Raw genomic sequence first — 5,753 nt, forward strand, 5'->3', positions numbered from 1 at the left:
TAACTAAATTCTAACAACAGCTGATCAAGCTTAAACATGCTGCTGTTGTTTAACGCGAACTCCGCTGGGTTCTTCTTTCTGGTGCAAAGTGGGCGATAAACATTAAGAGAGACAGGACTTAGGACAGAAAAGCCGATCAGCTGATCATTGATCAGTTTCATGATTAAGGTAGCAACAGGAGAGGGAGGGGGAGAGAATGAGAGAAGAAGAGACAGCTGCAGTGTAAAGACACAGAACAAGTCCAGCTTTGTGTCTTTTTTTCATTGTAGCTGAAGTATGGGACAAATCGCGTTCCTTTTCACTTCAATACGAAAAGCGTAATATTCTCTCTGAATACAAGATGATTCCGTTTTTTACAAGACGGTTGGCAACTCTAATAACTAACCTTAAGAATAAAATAAAGTTCACTATCAGTAACATCATAGCACCTGCCAGCAGTATATAAACTCCGTCATGCTAGCTAGTACGCAGTACGAGTTATTGTAACTGACTGTAAAAAGTCAGCATAACGTTTGGTTATTTTTGCTTGTTTTCTATTCTTTTTCTCTCAACAGGTGATCCAGGAGATTTTTTTTTTCCCTTTCTCACTGTCCCTCTGCCCTTCTGTTTTTCTTTTCCTTCCTCTTTCTTTCTCCCTTTCCTATCCCTCACTCATGTCTGTCCCATCTATAACAACTGAAAATAAAATAAAATAAATAATAAAAACAAAGGTCGATTAAATGGACCAATACGGCAATGCCATGATGATCCATTTGGCAAAATAAATCCATTGGGTGTCCTTGTTGGTCTTCAGACAACAATTCTGACGGCTAAAGAACCAAATGGGACAGGCCAAAAAAAAAAAAAAGTCAGCATAACGAAAATAAACTACACACACCATCGGCCCACCGAGTCCAGCTATGGCTGCATGTGTATTTAGTGGTAATTTATTTTTGTAGAGGGCTAGCAAAACAACCGTTTTCAAGGGCATTGCCATATTGGAATTAGAGATGGACTGTACCGATATTACGTATCGGTATCGGTCCGATACTGACCTAAATTACTGGATCAGATATCGGCGAGAAATAAAAAATGTAATCCGATCCATTAAATATCAAAAAAGCACCTCAGAAAACTTGCGACATGGCGTAACTCGCCTCATAACCGTAGCACGTCGGAGCAGTGTGCTCACGTGATAGAGCGGCTGTGTGTATTTGTAGCCTCGCTACCAAACCGGCATTTCATCTCCGAGGAAGTTATCCCAGAGAGAAGTAAAGCAAGTGTGTAAGTTCATCTCTGAATGTTTGTAAAGCATTCCCATGTTAAGCTTAACAACCGATATATGGAGTGACTGCCTCTCTCTCTCTCCCTCTCCTGCTGCTACTTCAATCGTGAAACTGATCAATGATCAGCTGATCGGCTTTTCTGTCGAGTCCCGTCTCTCTTCTTTGTTTTTGGCCCACTTTGCACCAGAAAGAGGAAACCAGCGGCTGAACAACAGCAGCACGTTTACCCTTGATAAGCTGTTGTTAGAATTTATTTAATATTAGTTTCTACACCAGGATCTTTTTCTACTTAGCTGACAGCTGGTAACTGTGCAGGGGCGGATCTAGCAAAGTTTAGCCAGGGGGGCCGATAGGGCATTAACAGGGAAAAGGGGGCACAAAGACATACCTTTCTTTCTTATTGTCATTTAAAATGTCTAGCTTTTAATTATTTAATAATTATCCGAATCTTACACCCAAAGTTTTAATCTGATGTAAAATGTATAGAAGTCCATTATTGTAACTGTTAAGTCTAATATACCCTAGTAAGCTATAGTACTTTTTCCTTTGGGAAGATAACAGCTGTGCAGTCTGCAATTCTGTTGAAGAAAGATGTTGAATCTATTTAATTATTCTTGAAAAATAATTTCTTTCTGTGCATTTTTTTTCACCCTGCATCAAATTAAAGTTGAGTACATCGATTAAGCATCATGAGGTGGAGGGTGGGGGGTGGTTCCCTATTTTCTTTTGCTGGGAGTTTGCAACCCTGTTAGTTAGGTTGCTTAATATTTCTGCTAAGTACTCTTTCAAATACCAGAATAGGGAGGATGGAGTAGGTTTAACTTTATTAGATTGATCAGTATTGCTGAACTATGAAATATTTTGGGTGCATACAGGTGTAACAGAATAACTTTAGTGTTGTTGTTTATTTAAATTTGAGTATGGACTTATACAAAATGCAGCAAGATATAAAAAAACAGTTTTATTGATTAAAAAACACACTATATCGGATTCATATCGGTATCGGCAGATATCCAAATTTATGATATCGGTATCGGACATAAAAAAGTGGTATCGTGCCATCTCTAATTGGAATTAGTGGTGCGTGAATCATGAACGAATCGTTCAATACTCGAGAATCACTTTACTGACTCATGAATCATGATTCACAAGCCCAACTGACTCACTGACTCATCCCTGTTGCTGTTAGCAGCAATATATCTAGCTTAAAATTAAAATTGTGGAGCAAAACACAACATCCAGTATCTTAACAAAAGAATTTCTGCTCTGAACTGGAAGAAAAAACCCAGAGTAGAAGCTTACATCAAGACAATAGCTCCTCGGTTCACAGTAGCATCGCTCTGCTAACATGCTACAGCACATTTGAGCTACTTACTCCCTCCCTCCTGTGCTGAATCATAGAGCAAGCAAATCACTCAGGACTCGCTCACCCCCTCCCTCTTGTGCTGAATCATAGAGCGAACGAATCACTCACTCACTCACTCACTCACTCATCCCCTCCTTCCTGGCTCACAGCTTCTTCTTCTTCTTCTTCTTGGTTGTGTAACGATGTAAAAGAATGAATATGGTTTTGTTGTTGTTAAATTCCTGTTAAACTTGGGATCTCAACCATGGGTTTATTTTGAAACTTTTATTTTGAAAATCCGCAGCGGAAGTCTGCTACTGGTAAACGGGTTTTCCCTAAGCTTATCCGTTAGTAGCAATGAAGCTTTTGCTGTGGTAAATTTTTCCTCAGTCCGCCCTGACTGAACATGAGTTTAAGATAAGATAAGATAGAACTTTATTAATCCCTCGGGTGGGTTCCTCTGGGAAATTCGATTTCCAAAAAGCACAGCACCGACAGAAGTTACAGAGTTACAGAATATTATATATATATATATATACACACACACACACACACACATACACACACATATATAAATACAGAGACAAATATAAATTAAATATACGAAGAGGATAAATAGAATAAATAGGAATAAAAATAAAAATACAAGTGAATTGCACATTTCAAGTATTGAGGTCTATTGCACCACTGACTATTTACAAAAAGTATTGCACAAGGTATTGTACAGTGAGGTGAAGAGGCACTACAGCTTAGTTGTTCCCCCCTCCTTTGTCCTCCTGTTTCCCCTCCCTCTCCCCTCCAGAGAGGAGTTAAACAGTTTGATGGCGTGTGGGACAAAGGAGTTTTTAAGTCTGTTAGTTCTTGTCTTGGGGAGAAGCAACCTGTCACTGAACAGACTCTTCTGGTTGTTAATGGCCGTGTGCAGAGGATGCCCAGCATTGTTCATAATGTCCATCAGTTTCTTTAATGTCCTTTTCTCTGCCACAAACATATTTGAAAATCCTCATTGAGGTTAACATGACAGTGCATTAACAGCAAGAACTGCCCATACAGTAGCATCTGAGTAGATTTCAGTTTTATGATCTTGTTTTGCAATTAATGGGTTAGACGGTAGGAAAAGTGGACACGCTGAGCTAGCAGCTAACAGCTAGAGGAGACTGTTGTGTCTAATAATTTGAAACTTCTCTTGATAGTTTGGGCGGAATCCTGTTGCTGGAAACCCATGGTTATTCATGTCCCATGTTATTGCAGGTATGTGTATTTTGAAACATGTATTTGGTTGAGCTGCAGGCTAATTCTGTTTAAGAAATACTGCTTATTAAGTTTTGCCCAGTAGATGGCAGCATTGTTCCATTTACTATTGTACATGAAAGGAAATTTTGGCTTTGGTCTGGAAGTTTATTTATTTTCACATGAATGTGCATTTAAGTGAATTAATTTCTCTTTTTTTTACCTAAACCACAATGCAGTAATATTTTTATTTTATTTTCCGTCATAAGTTTTGTGGCCATTTTATTTTTCAATCAATATTTATTTTTTCATTTATTTTAAGAAAACTGAGAGTTCCACTATACGATCATTAGCTTATCCGTTTGTAGCAATGAAGCTTTTGCTGTGTTTGGCGGAATCCTGTTACTGGAAACCCATGGTTATTCATGTCCCATGTTATTGCAGAGACCTGCAAAAAGGGGAATAAACCACGCCTGAGCTCTACCCATCTCGGATCCAGAGAGTTTTACTCATACAGCACCGGACATAGAGACTGAGGGGGGTTACAGTTGGCAACCAATGTTAAGGCGCATTACCGCCCCCTGGCTCACAGCTCAGTGGACATTTAGATGAGAAAATATATATTTGACACATTTAAGGAAAATACTAATAAAATAAAAATAAACAAAATAAATGTTTATTAAGCAATTTTGATATGAAATTGCTTAATTTTAGAAATGTTTTTGCCCTTTTTTGCTCTATAAAATAGTTCTTTTCTTTTAGAATCACTCATCTTAGCAGTAGGATATACATGAAAAGAGAAACAAATTAAGTTTGAGTGAAAATGTACATTTCTTGCACTCTCTGGTCAACTGACTCAGTGAATCTAATGACTCAAAAAACCCGATTCACTTTGGTGAGTGACTCATTAAAACTTGATTCAGTAAAAAAGAATCAAATTTACCATCACTAAGTGGAATCCCGACTTCTCTGACAAGGCTAACCAGAATGCCGTTTACTTGATTGTGACATTATTCCCAGGTCCGTGTTCTGCTTTTCTGACCTCTTTTTTTCATATTGAGATTTTGAACCAACATTTGGACTCATCGCTTCATACCATATCATTTTCTCACTGATTTTCAGTCCACTTCTTATGTAATTTGGCATGATTGAACCTTTTCTTTCTCTTTCCATGTCGCACAAATGGCTTCTTGACAGCCACCCTTCCACTGAGACCGTTTCTGATGAGGCTTTAGTGAACAGGGCCAGATGCAGCTCTTCAGGACATGACTTTCCGATAGTGTTCATCTGCTGTAGATAGTCGTTTTAGGCCTGCCATTTCATCTTTGTCCACTATTTGTTGTGTTTCCCCCAGTGCTTTTAAGGACACACTGTACTCATATGCATTTTCAGCTAATAGCTCTTTGATAATCAGCTTGTTGGTGGAAAAATACTTTTTCCCACCTGTCACATTGTTATCATTGGCACCTTTTATAGATTCAACTAAAGAAATTGGCTGAAGTTATGTGTTTGTGCCACATGCTACTAGTAAGAAAGGTATTACAATTTACGAATGGGTTCTAAACTGTTTCATTGTTTGAGCTAGGTGCCTCCTTATGCAGGAATAGGTCAGTGTTAAGTGGCTATAGAAAAACATAATGCAAAGAAATGATATATATATATATATATATATAGCATTTCCTTGCAAATACTCAAGTAATACTGGACGTAAATGAGCGAAAAGGGAGCCAATGTCCAAATGAAAACTTCAAAGAAACAAGGGTGCCTCAAGACTTTTGCACAGCAGCATAACCATTGCATTTGACCTACTTCCTCCCAGTGGTTCATGGGAGGCATGTTTTGAATTTCTTGTACATCAACCTCCCCAGCAGGAGGGGCTTACAGCTGTTGTACAGAAGAGCTCGCAAACAAGG

Source organism: Simochromis diagramma, unplaced genomic scaffold (genome assembly GCF_900408965.1).
Source record: "Simochromis diagramma unplaced genomic scaffold, fSimDia1.1 OVJJ01000389.1, whole genome shotgun sequence".
NCBI lineage: Eukaryota > Metazoa > Chordata > Actinopteri > Cichliformes > Cichlidae > Simochromis > Simochromis diagramma.